Source organism: Notamacropus eugenii, chromosome 3 (assembly GCF_028372415.1).
Source record: "Notamacropus eugenii isolate mMacEug1 chromosome 3, mMacEug1.pri_v2, whole genome shotgun sequence".
Classification (NCBI taxonomy): Eukaryota; Metazoa; Chordata; class Mammalia; order Diprotodontia; family Macropodidae; genus Notamacropus; species Notamacropus eugenii.
Window position 1 is genome coordinate 317,697,544 of NC_092874.1, and position 18,905 is coordinate 317,716,448.

The 18,905-nt window shown below is 40.1% G+C and overlaps 1 protein-coding gene across 2 annotated transcripts in view; it reads left to right on the plus strand.

The window, feature by feature from the left end:
- The window catches only part of PAX5 (paired box 5), a 353,987-nt gene that overhangs the window by 38,603 nt on the left and 296,479 nt on the right, over positions 1-18,905 (plus strand). The gene's annotated exons all lie outside the window — the stretch shown is intronic.

The following is an 18,905-nucleotide window of genomic DNA, read 5'->3' on the forward strand; positions in this document are numbered from 1 at the left end:
AGTAGTGACTCCAAAGCAATGGTTTTAGGACCTGGACTTATCACATGAGAGTCACATTCTGAGTTCTCAGACATGCACATTGCAATGCAATCACCCCTCTTTCGTAGTTACACGCTGCATTTTTGTGTATAGGCTATATACCTACACCAATGTCTTAGGAAAATATGAATGATTTATCCACTTTTCAAACACGCTAGTGATAGTCTCCAATTAACAATTTCTGGTAAGGGCAAAGATGCAAATTGCAACAGGAAAACTTCCTTTTTCATTTAATTGAATATATTAACACACAAATAGGGACAGAGTTTCCTTTGCAGTTTGAAAGATAATGCTTTGCGCAATTAGGTGTAAAGTACGTAGAGGTTGTGGTGACCCTTTAGTATAAGAAAGGATGTTAGGTACATGCATTATTATTAACTATCCTGGAGGTTTCATATTCTTTTAGATCAGGAAAAAATTGCAATTCCCATTGCATGAGTAGCATTGTTCATTATTACTGCTGTAAAATAAGGCACCATTTTTTAAAGGCTTTGATGGGGTCAGCTCATAGAGAGGTCTCAAGGTTGGTATCATCAATCTTGTGGCAGTCACTAGAACAGAAGGGGCACCAAGTAGTAGTGTACTGAGGAGAGCTTTACAAAATGAAAAATAAAGTCTCCTTAGAGACTTTTAGGGAAAACAGTTCATTTCTCTGAAAAAGTGGGAGTGAAGGAATATTTTAATTTCTGCTTTTTACCTCTTTAAAGAAGTGCTGCTGAAGGATAGCCATTATATTCAGGAATATGGGAGAGGGAACCCCTTGCTATCATATAGATCATTTATAATTCAATTCATTTTAGGAGTGACTTAGTATTGATGCTGATAAAATAATAACTCTTTATTATAACTTTTTTTTAATCTTGTGATTTCATCAGTGTGGCGAAACTCCCAGCATGGACACTCTGTCCACCAAAACAGATTGGCAGCTAGTCTGTAATACAGAAGCTTGCTTGGGTCACTTCCAGTAACTTACTTATCCTCCAGTTTTTTCACATTAGAGGCAGAACTTGCTAACTCCAAGACTGGTCTGCTATCCACTGCACACTACTACCTCTCATCCATTCCTTCGTGATATCAGTATTGATTTTCAAACTCCTTTGTTCATTTTAAAAAAATGATAATCTATGCTACTGCCATGGAGCAAGTAGGATCCTATGTCTCAAAGACAGTGGGCCACCTTAACTAAGATTTTTTATTTTCCCCCTCTTTATAAGACAGGTAGCTCTAATTGACACTAATGGGATTGAGAGAAGGAATAACTCCTTAGGAGTTAGTAAAACCTTAGTCAGGAGAAGAGGAGAAAAAACCTATGGTAGTCTGAAACCTGAAAGCAGTGTGACAAAAGTCTTGATTCAATTATTGTGCTTTTCAGTTCAACCCCCTTTCCGGAATATAAGTAAGAACATATATGCACATGCACACATGCTTAAGCACTTAAGATCAATAACTAGAAAACTGAGTCTACTATGATGGCAGATTGTTGCACATTGTGAGTGGTACTGGGGAGTTGCTCGATGCTGTGAAGTGTATTCATGACTTTTGGTGGCTTCCTCTCTTCTCTTTTACTTTTTAACAGATGTCACTAGTCTTTAACTCAGTGGGTTGCTTGCATGGTAGCAACAGGGGCAAACCAAACCAGACAGCCTCAATTGGTTAATATGACTGAAGGTGTCATTTTTTTTCCTCCTGTTGTAATAGGGACTAAGAACAGATGTGTCTTAGTAGGGGATCGGTTGCTCCCACTAACAGTGGAAGGACATGTGATGAGAGGCTGACACAGAGGCAGGGGGTGCTTCTGTGGCAAGTTTTGAAGGCAGGCTTAGATTCTGACCCACAAACAGACAGACACATAGATAATGGTCCGCACAGCTGTGGCTTGCAGGTTGGGGGATTATAGTTTGTAGTGGGATTCGGCAAGAGAGGCTGTTGCTCTGCAGGACATAGGCACAATCTTTAGCGTATGGCAAGGTGAACTGGGGCAATCAGTCCCTTCCCACCTCCAAATTTTGTACTGTACTAAAAAGCTCTGTGTTCCCCTTTCAGTGAAGAAATGAAACCACACTTAGGTGTCCTTGTCTTATGTTCTTTCAGTAATATAACAAGGATTCAGGCTTGCAGTGGCCCATTCTTAATGAGAACTCTCTTTGGACACTCTGCTCCTTCCTTTCTGCTAACCATCTCACCCCTATGTGTGCTTTTCATTCTCAGGGGGGAGCATGTCTTCTTCACACTTGGGTACTCCCACACTGATGCAAAGCAAGGGTGTCTATGGGGAAAGAAAGCACGTGACTGCTCGGTCTTTGTACTTTTATACCTTAGGACTTATCTTTAAGGTGAAGTCTGAGAACCTGTTGTTGCTGTGAGGCAGTGGTGTTAAGTGACTTGCTCAGAGTCACACAGCTAGTAAGTTTCACATGTCTAAAGCTAGATTTGAACTCAGGTTCTCCTGACTCCAAGGCTGGTATGAGAACCTGTTTTAAAAAAATAGTTTGATAACTATATTTCACTGAATAGTATATAGTTTTCAATATTCACTCTTTTAAGATTTTGAGTTCCAATTTTTTTTTCCTCTCTTCCCTCCCCTTTCCCCAAGATGACAAGCCATCTGATATAGGCTATACTTGTACAATCATATCATAATGATAACTGTATTTCAATATAATTGGTTTCTTTGAAGTCCTATTTTATTCTATGCATTTGAAAACATGTTTCTGAGAAGGGGTCCTTGGGCTTCATCAGACTGCCTGAGGGGTTGAGAACACAAAAAATGGTTAGGAACCACAACCTCAGGGGTCTATTTTGAAAGTAGTAGGCTCTGGACCTGAAAGTCAGTGGTTATACCACCATTTGCTGTGGGTCTCAATTTTCCTCATCTACAAAATGAGGACAACTAAGATGATCACGGAAGTCCATTCCAGTTATAACACTGCACGATTCTATGAATGTATGTATCTATTCATGGGGGCTGGCTAGAAAAGCAGAAAGCTTAGGGATTTAGGAACTTAATCCATGACAGTCTAAACATTAATGCTGCATGAATGTTCAGTGTGGGCGTATTTCCCATTGATGACATGGATAGAGAAAAGAGCTCTGGAGGGAGAATAAGGAGCTAGCCAGTTAGTATAATAATGATGGTAATGATAAACCACCACCACCATGACCATTTATCCAGCATTGCTATATGCCAGGCACTGTGCTAAACACCTTACAATTACTGTCTCATTTGATCCTTACAACAACCCTGGGAGGTAGGGGATGTTATTATCTTAATTTTATCAACCATAGCTGACTATTCCCTTCAGGCTCAAACTGGAGAGGTTTTTGGATAAATTCCTCCATGTGAGTTCTACTCTTGTGTCTGGTTTTGGTCTGGAGATGACTTTGGGTTTTGGAAGGCTATGTGCAAGGTCTTAAAAACTGGGATGACTTTGAGTCCAGGCTGGTTGACCACTCCCTTTCCTAAAGGCTAGTTTAACTAAGTTTGACCCCAGTGGATAAATACCTGTAACCATAACAACACATGAAAGTCAGTCCTTAAGAAGTATTAAATGCTTATGTGCTAGATATGGGTGCTAAGTACTAGAGATAACAAAGTGTTATAAAAACAGTCCCTGCTCTCAAGGGGCATATGTTCTCATAAATAACTAGGTACCATCTAACCACCTCCTCTATAGAGGGGAAGAACACTTTGGATCCCAGGGGCTTTTGACCTTTGGATTTTTTTTAACCTTATTTACTGAGGTAAGGAAATACCACTTGCTTTGGGACTTGGGTGAGATCAAAAGGAGAGCCTTCATGAAGAAAAAGGTCCAAACATCTGGAGGACAAGGAGGTAGCATGTTTCCCTTGTGAGCACAGGGCAACAGAGGTGGTAACAGGAACAGAGCAGTTTGATGATGACAGCTCAGCAGTTCCCATCCTTAATACAATGCTTCTAGGGAGATTCTACAGATGAAAGCTAAAGGGGAGAGGAACAAGGAATAAAATGGATTTTTTATAGTGGCTGCTCATTCAGGAGGTTGGAAGGCTGAAAAAAAGCAGATACTCTCCATAGAATGGTAAGGAACCAGTAGTTCTTGTCTCCTTCCGCTGCCTTACTTTACTCGTAAGACTTAGAGCCTCTTTCTAAATATTCTGCTAAAGACCTCTAGTCTCATTTCTTTGACTGATGCATCGCAGACACCCGTGGTTGGCCTTGGCACCTGTCCATTTCCTCATGTCCCTTTGCTTGTGGCATGAGAGTTTGGGGAACGGTATCCTAGCACGTGACTGAAATTCCAACTTGACCTTACTGTTGTCAGGGAACAAGGGACATAATCATGAAAGGTTAATGTATTTCATGACCACTCCCAAAGGCAGAATTATTATGAATACAGGCTTTCAAATCTGCTCCCATCGAACCATGTTGTTTTATCAAGTAATTCTAGTATCTGATTCACTATGAGTATCATGGCCTTTGGGCTCCATTGCTATACAAGCTATACATAGAGAAGATGGAAGATAATAAAAATAACAATAATAGCTGACATTTACATAGTACTTACCATGTGCCAAGCACTGTGCTAAAAGTTTTTCAATTATTATCTCATTTGATCCTCACAGGAACCCTGGGAGGCAGGTGTTATCCCTATTTTATACATGAGGAAACTAAAGCAATGAGAGGTTAGATGATCTGTCTAGTGTTACCTAGCTAGTGAGAGTCTTGCCACTAGCATCTAGGAGACACTAGGAAAGACCTCCAGCAGAATGTGGGACTTGAGCTGAGCTTTGAAGGAAACCAGAGGAACCAAGACGTGGAGGTGAAGGAGGATATTCCAGGCATGGGGTACAGGCAGTGCAAAGAGGAGAAGCACATCAACTAATCTAACTGGATCATAGAGTGCATGGAAGGAAGTCATGTACGAGAAGACTGGAAAGGTAGGAAGGGGTCAAGTTATAAAGAGCTTTCAATGCCAGAGGAGTTTATATCTGATGCTGAAGCTCATGGGAGATGAAGGTAGTGACATGGTCATACCTATGCATTGGAAATATCCTTTAACAGATGAATGGAGGATGGATTGGAGTTGAGAATGACTTGAGGCAGAAAGACTAAAGGTTAGAAGTTAAGAATTATTTGGATATTACAATAATCCAGGTGAGAGGTGAGGAGGGACCTGATAGAATCTCAGCAGCATAAGTGGAGAAAAGATAATGTTTATGGGAAATGTGGAGGTTAAAAGCAAAGATACAGAAGGATTGTAATGAAATCATGGATTTTTAAAATATTGAATAAATAGGGTGGGATTAATAATGACACATTTAATTGATATAGCCCCAAATACTCTTCAAAGAAGCATCAACACTATGATGGAGTGAGGAAGATGAGGAGGATGAGGCTTGGAGTGAGGAAGACAGATTCAAACCTCATCTTTGGCACTCATTGAGTAACCCTGGGAAAATCACTTAACCATTGGGCATTTCAGGTAACTGCCTACAACTTACCTACTAAAGTCACAGATGAATCACGATCTGTGTTGATAGATGGATTTCCCACACCGGGAATCCCCCATGCTGATGGATTATTCTTGTATTCAACTTTCAAAACACTTTTGAATCAGTTGGCTCATTTGAGGCTCACAGTGGAGTGGCAAGGTGTAGTAGTGAGTGGGTAAACAACTGGTCACAGGAATTTTAGAGAAGTGGATTCAAGTTTTGTTCATGACACGAAATGTCTGTGTGACTTTGGGCACATTATTCAATCTCTCTACACCCTAGGTAACTCTCTAAGGATTAAAAAACTACAGTATAGCTGCTGATTTCTTATTGGTAAAGGAAAAAACTCAACACGTTACTGTGAGGTAGCTGGAGCACAAATAAGGAAGGAGAGTCTCCTTTAATTGTTCAGGGTAATTCAACAACTATGTGGGGAGAGACAGGCTTAGGATGTGGATCTCCTGACTAATCCTGTTTCTGCTGTATCACTGCTGTCTTCTGTAATTCAAGAAGATATAAGGTTTGAAATAAAAGTGGCGAAGTTCATAGCTGGTGAGTAGATCACTTTAGTGGTATGTGAAACACAGAGAACCAGGTAATGGGACTGATTTTGGACTGGGTAAGGATGGTAGTATAATCTATTGGACCTCTTTGTCAGGAACACCATCTGAATTACTTCCAAGTCTGAATTACTGGATATTTGCAAGAAAATGTGTTTTTTATTAACTTTTCAGAAGCTCAGTCTAACTGCTGATAGTGGCAGACAGAGCTCCTTGGGGATCTATAGGAAGGAATGATTTGTAATTAGCCAATCAATATTTTTTATATGTTAAGAAGGAATTTATAAAGTGCCAGAAAACAGTTTTTTCCTTTTAGGTAGGTAAATGTCCTCCTGAATCTTGTTTACACAATTATTTGATTAGAAAACTCTTTTTTCCCTCCATAACTAAAAGTAAACTTCAGTCTGCCCCTGTCAAAATTGTCACAAACTCTAAATGAGCAGAATCTGAATTAATGAGGCTTTGCTGCATCCAGCCAGGAGTGAAAGGAAGAGTTTAATTTCCTTCTGTGACATCTAAGGAAGAGCGGAGACCTTGAAAAACTGCTACTGAGAGAAGACAGACGGAGCTGAGAAATAACATTTTAATAAACTATTGTGCAAGCTATATTTGTTTACTGCTAGCTAGCCTAGCTTCTTTTGGATTATTAGGGGAGGGGAACAGCACAGAATTGGAGGACTCCTCTATGCAGGGATAATATGGTGATAAACTTGAATTCACCAGGGCAGGTAGTTTTCTCTGTTGACTGGGTTGAAACTTTGGAGTTTGTCTTTCTTTTAGTGGAGTCTGGTTGAATAGGAAATGTACACAAGTACTCTTCTTGATCCCTGCCTACCACCTGCTCCAGCTTCAGCTCAGCCATACACATCAGGAAGCAACCTTCCCCATCCTCAGAGCACCAGGAGGGGAGCTGGGGCACGGTTGACATCAGAAAGGGCAGCTTTGTGCATGCCCTGTTGAATCCGGAGGAAGGCAAATTTCCAATTCCCAAACCATCTTTCAGAGAGAACGGATTGCACCAATGAGTTTCAAGTTTACAACAACTATTGGTGGGAGTCCTCAAATTCCTTGACCCAATTATCCTTCCTCTCCTTCACAATAATCCAAAGGAGATTAGACTGGGTGGCAGTAAACAGGCATAGTCTACAAAAAAGAACACAGGATTTGAACTCAGAGGACCTGGTTTCACATAACATGTATTCAACAGATGACCATAAGGCACTATGCTAGGCATGGGGATCAAAAAGACCCCCCCAAAAAATCCTCACTGCCTTCATGAAATTTGATAACTAGGTGGATCCCACTTGGGCCTCAGACACTTACTAGCTGTCTGACCCTGAGCAAGTCACTTAACCTCCATTTGCCTCAGTTTTCTTATATGTGAAATGGGAATAATAATAGCTCCTATCTCCCAGGGTTGTTGTGAGGATCAAACGAGATAATAGTTATAAAGCACTTAGTAAATGCTCAATAAATGTTAGGTATTGTTACTATTATTTTACACTATTTTTGGTCTAAATCATGACTCTACTACTGAATACCAGCATGACCTCCTACAAATTATTTAGTGTTTTCATATTTTTTTCTGTTGCTGTTAATTGAGGAGATTTGACTACATGATCTCTAAGAAAACTTGGGTAACCTTTATTGGCAATTCAGGAAATACTACTACTACTACTACTACTACTACTACTACTACTACTACTACTACTACTACTACTTCCAACAGCAACAATCCTGAGATATGGCCATTGGGGCTGTGGTGGTTAATGATGACTGGGTTAACGTGTTGGCCAGGCTGCTCCAATGAGTCCAAGAAATAGATGGCATGACATTAGGTTATAAGCTGGTCTTTCTGGGGACCACTGTGATGATCAGATTGACAGAGCAGTGGAATAAGTGGCTCTCCTTCATGCTCTGACATCCACAAAAAAACAAAGCAAGATACATTGGAGCACATCAGAATAACTGGACAGACCTGCAGGCAATCTTTCAGTAGAGAGGGTTTGTGAATCATTTCAGTTGTGTCTGATTCTCCATGACTCCGTTTGGGGTTTTCTTGGCAAAGATACTGGAGCGGTTTGTCATTTCCTTCTCCAGCTCATGTTACAGATGAGGAAACTGAGGCAAAGAAGGTTAAGTGACTTGCCCAGGGTCACACAGCTAGTTAGTGTCTGAGCCTGGGTTTAAACTCAGGTCCTCCAGTGCTCTATCCACTGCACAATCTAGCTGCCCATAGCACAGAAGGTACTGACCACTAAAAGAGGCAAACTTTCAATGTTCACAAACTAGGTTGAAAGTATGAATATTTTTGTAATATGACAAAATTGAAAACAAAATTGAAAACATTATACCAATCTCTAAGGTTCCTAACAACAGATTGTATATGAATGCAGAGCAATCATAAGAACTTACTTCATTCCTAAAACCAGATTAGGTGAAGTAAGAATGGAAATCTAGAAGTTACCATATTGAACACTCATACTCTCCAAACTATGTGGCATGATAAGCTTTCAGAATAGGCGGAAGAAATTAAAACCATGTGGGAACAAGTCATCCCTGTTATTATTCTTGAATTTGTACCACAAATGCTTTCAGTAAGTCTATAAAAGATGAGCAATCATTGTATCACCCTGTACAAAAATCTTATCTGGGGCAGCTAGGTGGTACAGTGGATAGAGCCCTGGGCTTGGAATCAGGAAGACTCCTCTTAGAGTTCAAATCTAATCTCAGACACTTACTAGGTGTCTGGGCAAGTCATTTCACCCTGTTTGCCTCAGTTCCTCATCTGTAAAATGAGCTGGAGAGGAATGGCAAACAACTCCAGTATCTTTGCCAAGAAAACCTCAAATGGGTCACAGTTGGCCATAGCTAAAATGACTGAACAACCACAAAACAGGAGTCCCAAAGAACATTAAATATGGTAGCAACAAAAATGATAAGATGCCGTGTTAGATAGAATAGTACAGTTGGAATTAGGAAAACTTGAATTTGAATCCTGTTTTAGGTGAGTGAACCTGGGAATTATGTTCGTCTCTCAAAGCTTCATTTTCCCTATCTGTAAATTAGGGATAATAAATAGCGCCTCCCTCAAAGCGTTGTTGTGGGAAACAAATGAGTATTCTAGAATTTTTAGCCACTATTATTTGTAGCAAGATAGTGACTTGTTCTTAGGCAGTTTCTAGTTGAATCTCATTGAAAAGAATGAGATAGCATCTAATATTATATATATATATATATATGTGTGTGTGTGTGTGTGTGTGTGTGTATGTAAATTCACATTTACTTATATATGTATATGTGTATGTATATATATCTATAGATATATAGTCAGCTACACAATGTAATACATTTATATATCACAGAATGAAGCAGGATTTCCAAGAGTGAAGAGACTGCTTTTTAGAAGTACAGTAATGTCTGTTAAAGGGATTCACATTTGGTTAAGGAAAAGATACTCAGGCCATTTGTCTGTCATTTCCTAAGAGTTCTTGAAGTTTTTGGCTTTGTCTCTTGACTTAGTTTCAGTCTTGGATGATTCTTCCAGTCAACAGATTCAGAGATAAGTTGAGATTTACAATTGATCACCATCCATTTAATTTCTCTTGGCTTCCTCCCCTGTAAAATGAGCTAGCATTTTATACAGTGCTTTAAGATATTTCAAAGCACTTTACACATATTACTGTTATTCCCAACTTTACAACTTTACTGAGGCTGGGAGGTGAAGAGATGGAGCCCAGAGCCATGCAGCTAGTATCCCAAGTTCTTTCTGACTCCAATCCTGTACTTTATCCACTGTGTACTTAGCTTCCTGTAAAACAAGGAAATTAACCTTAGAGTTGGAAGTTCTCAGAGGTCATCTCTTTCTTGTGTACTGGACTGGGAATCTACTTTACAACATCTCCAACAAGTGGTCTTCTGGCCTTTACTTGAGCACTTCTAGTCAAGGAAAGCTTGTCACCTCCCAAAGAAGTCCGTTCTCTCCTTGGGCAGCTTAGAATTCTTCTTTTCCTTGAATTAACTTTAAATCTAACTGTCAAAACTTCCAAGCCTTGCTCCTAGTTCAGGGTCAGACAGAACAAATTTAATCCCTCTTTATCATGACAATGCTTCAGAGAGTTGAAGATAGCTGTTATGTTCCTACTAAGTCTTATCTTTTCTAGGCTAAACATCCCTAGTTTCTTTAACTGATCCTTCCATGATATGATCTCAAGTTGCCTTACTCTTCTCGTTGTTACCCCCTAGAGACCTGCTTCAACTTGTCTGTCTTGAAAGATACTTCCTAGACTGAATGGTAATATGGTCTGACCAGAACAGGGGGCAGTGAGACAGAGCTGCTTAAGAAATGCTAGTTAATTGATTGGTAGATATCGTTATGCCTCTCAATGCAGTTCAAGTTCATTTTCATTTCCTTGACCCAAGTGTTGCCTTAATTCATATTGAACTTGTCCACTAAAACCTCTAGGGTATTTTCCCCATAAATGGATATCTAGCTGTGCCTCTCCTATCTTATACATAGCAAGTTGATTTACTGTACCTCAGTGTGGTATTTCATAGATTTTTCTTTTTGTCTTTGTATACAATGCCTTGCATTTAGTAGGTCCTTCAGAAATGCTTGTTGAGTGAATGAATGGAATCTGACCAGACCTGGTCTTTTACTCTAAATGGTCTCTAAGACCCCTTCTAGCTATGTAAACCCTGAAAATAGCCTCCCTTTTTTCCTTCCATATATACATATATGTATACACACTATATTTGAAAATATTCATATATGGATATGTTTACATATACACACATATGAATCATTACAGTAATGACAGCAGGATTCCATTCAGAGGATGGTATCATGCTAAGAACATTAAACTTATAATTAAGAGATTTGAGACCAGATCTTGGTTCTGAAACTTATTAGCTGTGTGACTTTGCACAAGTTATAACTTTTGGAACATTAGTCTTCTCATTTGAAAAATGATGGTGATGCTGGTACTACCTGCTTCATACCTTATAATGGGGGAATGTAATTGATGAAGTATAAAGTTCTATTAAAATGATTATTTTATAAGGGAGTGTGTAGAATCCCATGGTTTGAAATTCTATTCTGTATTAATTCTTTAAATCACATTTTACATCTGATACCTTCTTTACCAGCTGAGGTTGGCCCAGCCCTGTTGGCAACCTATGTATCTATAGCTGGGCCAGGGTATGACCAAGCTCCTCGAGTGGAGTGATGAAGTCCTCATATGGACTGAATTCTGCCCCCTTTTAGCTTTCTCCCATTGTTTCTTATTCTATAACTTCATTTCTTCAAGGTATGGCCACAAACCAACAGGCATGAGCAAGGTATTTGTCTATGTTATTCTTGAGGACACAAAGTGGATACTTATGAATATATACAAAAGTACCTGCATATACAATAGCATGTAGACTTATATGTGTATATATAGTCATGTATATGTGTATATATGCACACATGTGCACATATGTGTGTATGTATAAAAGTAAGTATAAGTATAAGGTGGCAAGTTTTCCCTGACTAGAAGTCTTTGAGTAAAGTCCAGAAGACCACTTGTGGGAGAGGTTGTAGATTCCCACTCTGTATGCAGTGGACTAGATGACCTCTGAGAAATTCAGCTCTAAGATTAATTGCATTTTAATTTGCATTATCTACAGTATATCATTATTAAATATTACAGTATTTATATTAATTGTAACTAATTGCATTAATTTCCTCATCTTATGGGAAGCTAGGTGCACAGTGGATAAACACACAGACACATATACATAAAACACGCAAACAAATAAGTTTTTGTAGTTCAGAGAGGGGAAAGATTTTCTCAAGCCTTCACACAAGGTTGGGGGCCTGTGATCCAAGGCTCCCACAGTCATTTTGCAGTGACATAGCTCCTCATCTGCCAATGAAGTTTGGGCATATCCTGATGTATGAAGCTGAAAGATTGAAATAGGGCTCAGGAACTTGCAATACTGCAATACAAAGGCATCAGACACGTACATATACACACAAACACACATATACATGTACACATGTATGGATACTTAGGAGTCTATCAATTATATATATATTCATAAATACCAAAGGACAGTAAGATTAGGGTTTATTGTACCTCTCAGAGCATGTTTCCTTACCTGGAAAATGAGGATGGTAATATTGATTCTATCTACTTTGTAAAGTGTTATGGTGGAATGTTTATACACATACACACACACATACATGCACAAATATATATAAATAAAAACTTGTATACATTTATATGTATCCACATATGCACATAAACGCATCCACACACTATACTAGATATGTCACACATGTAACACAGTGCATGTATGAAGACTATTGTATTTTATACATTTAGATATACAAACACAGTACATACATGTACACATACATGTGTGCTTTGTGCTTGTCCTAGCACAAGAATACTTCTTATAAAATTTAGACATGGAAATGGAAATAAAATTTATTCTTGGAATATAGTATTGTAGATGACAGTCTCTATTATTTTACATTTCTAGAACTTGTAAATTAATTAATTTTGTATTATGGAAAAAAAAGAATATGGCAGAGATTGTTGAAGTTATTTATATTTAGCCTACAGTGTCCTTCCAAACTGTGTTTACATGTCTTCTAAATGGGAAAGATTCAGGGTCAGCATGTTTTTTCTGAGGCCCCATTACTCAATGGTCTTCTCTTGAATATATTTCACTCCCAAGATTGGGAAGCCGTAACAAACTCTACTCAAGCTGCCAAGGTGTCAGAGAAGGTTGTTCCCAGGGGCCATGTGGCTAAACTGTACTTGAAATGAAAAACAAAGCATCTTTTGAACATCAGGTGTAGCATGCATTGATACTAGGACATATGTACCCTTCAGTATTTATGAAGTTAGCAATAATCTTTTTGCTGATGTAGACTGAAAACAATTTAATAAAAGGGACGGGGGGGAGAGACAGAGAGACAAGGAGACACAGAGACACAGAGAGGGAGACAGGAAGAGAGATACACACAGAGATACAGAGAGAGACAGAGACAGAGAGATAGGGAGAAAAGGAGGAGAGGAGATGGAAAGGAGAGGAAAAGAGAAGAGACAGACAGGCAGAGAGAGAGAGAGAGAGAGAGAGGGAGGGAGGGAGATAAGGAGAGAGAGAGAGAGAGAGAGAGAGAGAGAGCTCATTAAAGAAAGAAAAAGGGAATGTGAAATGATTTTTGATAAATCAGTGAGAATCTGAGTCTCAGTTGAAGGTGAACAGTTTAGATTTGTTTATTTTTTTTACTTGGACTGAACCTGAGGGTTGTTTCCTGTGATGTGCTTGTTTCATCATCCCAGGGTCTCAGAGCAGTGCTAGTGAACTGTTTCCATAGGTCTTGGGTACAGCAGAAGTAAAGGAAGGATTGGGTCAAAATGGAAGTTTCATTTAGTGGTGGAGGGGATAAAATACTAGACAAAGTGTCAGAAGTTCTGGGTTCAATTTCCACTGCTGACACTTCTTAACTGTATGAACATGAGTAAGATACAACATTTCTGGGTCCAACTTCTCCTGTCATGTAAAATAAAGGGGCTGAGCTAGAGAAGGGTTCCTAATCTTTTGTTGTTGTTGTTGTTGTTGGATGGACCCCTTTTTCAGTCTAGTGAAACCTACAGGCTCCTCAGACTAATTTTTTTACATGCATAAAATAAAATATACAATATTACAAAGGAAATCAATTATGTTGAAATAAAGATGTGTTGTTTCCCTCATTCAAGGTAAAACTAGCCGTGGATCCCAGGTTAAGAACTTCCTAGATTAGAGGGCATCTAAAGTCCTGTACAGTTCTAAATCTATAATGCTATGGCGCCTGGAAAGGAGAGAAAATGAAATATGTGAATGGAGGCAGGGGACATAACCTTTAAAAAGTATGAGTTTAAGGTTCAAAGGAAGAAAAGGACCTCTTCAGAAGTTTAACTAGGCCTAGAATACTTTTATAAGATCATAGGATATAGAGCTGGAAATAACTCAGAGATAATCTAGTCTCCTTCATTTTATAGATGAGAAAACTGTGGACAGACAGAGGAAATGATTTGCCCAAGGTCACCCAGGTTGCGATTTGAATAGGGGTGCTTGGCCACCAAATCCACATTTCCTACTCTATCACATAGAGCCTCAAAAGCCTCCAAAAAAGTTTATTCAAGCCAAAGGGAACCTCTATTGCAATATGTTGATTCCTCAGTGACATCATTTTAGCACCACACCATAACTGCGATCATGACCAGTAGACTTCTGGGAAATAAAGGCTAAGCTCTCTGTGCACCTGCTTCTGTGGTTTGTCGGTCCTTTCCTTGGTGGTTTTCTTCAGTTTAATAATAAACAGGCTAACATACTAAAATGGAGACAAAAATCTACCCATGTGAAAAACGAGAAATGTATTTTCTCTTTTGTAAACTACAGAGATTTTATAAAAGCTGGTGAATCACAAAGGCTGGAATATCTGTTTTGGTTTTTTGTACCAAGAAAGCTGTAATCTACCGCTTCAGGTAAATTCGGAGTCAATTTTATTAGTTAGCGATGCTCTTCATTTCTAGTACACACACAGGCAGATGAGCACAAGGGATTTAGCATTAAGAGGCAGGAAATGAAGGAAGGGACAGTGGGCAATTTCTCCAGTTTCATCATGAAAATAGACTGTTACTCTTTATGAATGAAATTAATTCCTCAATAAGCCAAATAAACCTTCAGAAAAAAAAAAAAGAAGAAGAAAGAATCCTTTCCATAATACCATAGCATGTAAAAATGTTATGGCAGGCTCTGTTCCACTTGGTGGGAGAGGTGGAAAGAGCACTGCCTGGAATCTTAGACTCAGTTTCTCCATTAAGTGGCTATGTGACTTTCGTTACTTCACAAGTGGCTTGAAAATCAGGACTAGGCAGTAGCCCTAACTGATTAGCTGGTTTCCAAACATCCTGCAATTGGGTTACGGCTATCCTTGTGGAATTTGATTCCCCTTTGTGGTCAAGGTCTTTCCCAAATACTTTTTCTTTTCCCCTTTTTTCTTCCTTCTTTTCCCTTTCCGTCTGTTTTCTCTCAGGGTCTGCCTGCCATTCACAGTTGTTTTACACTTCTCTGTTGTGAATGGGGCAAACCCGGACAAGATGGTGCCCTGACTGTGAAATGGCTGCTTTGTGTCCCCCTAGGCCAACTCCTGAGGGCTTTTATGAATGGAGCAGTGTTTGCCTCAGGGGTCAGGGACTGTGAAGAGCTCATTAATAGATAATGAATCCCCTCCCAACCCTACCACACCCCCCCTTCCCTCAAGAATGGTTGGCCACGAAGGTGGTAGCCGTGGTTTGACATAAACAGTGACAGGGTGGGTATGGGCTGGTGAATAGCTGCTGTCGGGAAAGATTGGCTGGACAAACTTCAGCCGGGTTGCTGCTCTCTGTTCTGTGCCTGTGACTTTGATCTCTGGGAGTGTTGGTTTCCGCTGGGCCTCTGAGGGGAACTTATTCAAGACAAGTCCCCATTTCTTGACTCCCTGACAGACTGAGAACAAAATGGACAGAATTCTCTCTCTCTCTCTCTCTCTCTCTCTCTCTCTCTCTCTCTCTCTCTCTCTCTCTCTCTCTCTCTCTCTCTCTCTCTCTCTCTCTCCCTCCCTCCCTCCCTCCCTCCCTCCCTTTCTCTCTCTCTCTCTCTCTCTCTCTCTCTCTCTCTCTCTCTCTCTCTCTCTCTCTCTCTCCTCTCCCTCCCCCATACTTCCTTTCTGTCTCTCACCTTTCTGTCTCTTTTTCCTTCCCTCCTCCCATTCCTCCTTCCCTCCTTCTCTCCCGTTCTCTGTCTCTTCCTCTCTCTCCTCCTCTCTTCCTGTTTCCTCTCTTTCCTTCTCTTCCTTTCCCTCCCTTTCCTCCATCCTTTCTCTTGATCTGCGCCTCTCTTTCTGTCTTTATCTGTAAGCTAGGTTGAGAGGGGTAAAAAAAAAAATGCTGTGGTAAAACGTTTTTAAAAATTTTCTTACAATATGATTTGGCTAAGAAACAGAAAGAATATGGGGACAGCAGATTCTTTGATTGTTTTTATGCCTTTAGAAATATGTCAAGTCCAATTAAGGTGCCCAGGAGATATTTAGGAGGCCTCTCAAAAGCTTGCTCATGGAACTCTCTGGGAAGTACTTACTTTCTCCCTCCCTGGTGACAATGGGTCAAAAGCCTATGCCCAGTCTTGTGGAGCTCCGTTTCGGGGTCTTTCTCCACAGGCATCCTTAGGCTTAGGTTCTGCCTAGTTAAATAGCTTTGAAAGACCTTGCACTTTCACTTCTATTATTTATATTGCACTTTTTCTTCAAGGTCAGAAGTCTGTGCCTAATGGGACCTCTTAATGGAGGAGAGCTGAGTGTTCTGAGATTTGCAAGTTCTTTCTGTGCCCCCTAGGAGCACCACTTTGAAAAAAACAAAACCACTTGAGACATTTTCTCCTGAGTCTCTTTATTCCTTGCTAGACGTGCCCCTGTTTGTTGTCAAGGTTGCTCCATAGGGGTTTGAAAGAAGATGCTTCAAGTGGGATGGGGTGGGGGTGGGTGGGGAAGATAGACAGTCCCTGTCTCTGCTAGCTTCATTTTCAGAGGCAGAGAGAAGAATCACATTAACCCATAGAAAAGCATTGTTAGGTCCAGAAAGTCAACATGCATTTATTAACTGTGACCATGTGCCAAGCTTTGTGCTAAGCCCTGGCCATACACATACAAGCAAAAAGATAGATGGTCCTTGTCTGTGACAAGCTTACATTTTAATGGGGGAAGCTAGTATACAAAGGGAAGTTGAAAAGTGGGGGAAAGTACCCAAGTGAGGGGATGGTGGAGAAGGAAGTCAGGAGAGCAGAAATGGTTGAAAGAGAAATGGAGTGAACATGGCCACCTTAGGATAGCTAGGTGGAGGCAAGGACAGAACACCAGGTCTGGAGTTAGGAAAAATGGAATTTCAATCTGACCTCAGCCTCTATCAGCTGTGTGACACCTTGGGCAAGTCATTTAACTTCTGTCTGCCTCAGTTTCCTCAGCTTTAAAATGGGGATAATAATAGGACCTACTTCCCAGGGTGTAACAATCAAATGAGATACTTGTAACTTTAACTGTCATGTAGCAAACTCCATGTGAATGTTAGCTATACTATGAAAGACAGAATGGGCTGCTCTTCTATTTAGTAACATTGTTACATTGAACCACTCACTTAAGTACTTGTGACCTCAGTTTCCTCATCTGTAAAATGAAGAGGAAGTTTTCTTCAAGTTCTAAGCCAAATGATTCTGGGAAATAGAGAAAAAAGGAGACCTCCGTCTTTTTTTTTTTTTTCAATTTGGATCTGAACTTAAAACTGAATGAAATTTCATTTAGAAATCTTCAGCCCTAAGTTTAATAATCTTCAGCAATCCTCAAGTTTCACAAAATGGGACAGGGAAGAGCAGCATGAAAAGTGTCCTTAAATCGACTTTTAAGACAAATGCAGATGTCTTTGGTACTCAGAGATGGCCTGGGACACTGGCCCATGGGGATGGATGGAGACACAGGACAGAGCAAGGTTCCAGGAGTCACAGAAGTCACTTGATGCATAGCAACCAGAAGACAGGAACTACGTAGCATTTTGCAATTTCTCATTTTAATTACTTAAAATCTTGCAGAGTAGGTGCTAAGCTGAGGTCTTTCTAAATTGCAGCAGGAGTGTAAGTGCTGTTAGTGCCATCCATATTTTTGCCGTCCTGAGTCAGAGACCTGATTGCCTCCTCCTAGTTTTGGCTCTAGAGATCCTTGTTTGCATTTGCCTCCCCAAATCATTTTACTATCTAATTAACTCTTGTAAACATTGATTGCTGTATAATGGCATCTTGGCTTCATCATCGGTGGCTTCAATCATCAAAGGAAGGGATGAGTAAATAGGTAGTAGAAATGAAAGCTCTAACTCAAAGTAACTTCAGGGAACGAAATTGAGTGTCAGGATATGTAGGTGTAGTAGGTGGCTCCCATACCTCTCCTTTCAGCTCTCTTTAGCATTTAGGGACCTGCACAAGTAATGTGAGGATAGGTCAGTGGAAAATGCTGTCCTGAGTCCTTTGTGAATGAGCAGTTGTGTACTCTGTACTGACTGCTGTCAGGTTTGCTGTAAGAAAGTCATCCTCTGCTTAAACCAAAGAAATTACAGGCAACAGGCTACAAAGGGCTTTCAAATAATCTTTTAAAACGTTCTTCATATTCTGGCCCCTTTCTACCTTTCTGGTTTTCTTAAACTTTATTCCCCTCTGCAATTCAGTGACATTGGCATCCTTGCTTTTCCTCCCATGTGATATGCCCTCTCCCAACTCTAGGTAATTTTTACTGGTTATCCTCCTGTGTCTGGGCCTCTTTCCTTCCTGTTCTCCACCCCTTTCCGCTTCTTAGTTTCCCCTTCTTCTTCCTTGTGTTCCTTGAGGTCTGAGCTAAAGTCCCACTTTCTACAAGAAGCCTTTCCCATTCCTTAATCTTAGTGCCTTTCTTTTGAGATTGCCTCCAGTTTATCCTGTCTATGTCATTTGTCCAAAGTTGTTTGCCTGTTGTCTCCTTTAGACTGCATGCTTCTTGAGAGTAAGGTTTCTTCTTCTTCTTCTTCTTCTTCTTCTTCTCCTCCTCCTCCTCCTCCTCCTCCTCCTTTTCTTCTTCCTCCTCCTTCTCCTCCTCCTCTTCCTTCTTCTTCTTCTCCTCCTCCTCCTCCTTCTTCTTCTCCTTCTCCGCCTCCTCCTTCTTTCTCCTCCTCCATTTTCTTCATCCTCTTCCTCCTCCTCCATTTTCTTCCTCCTCCTCCTCCTCCTTTCTTAGAATCTCTG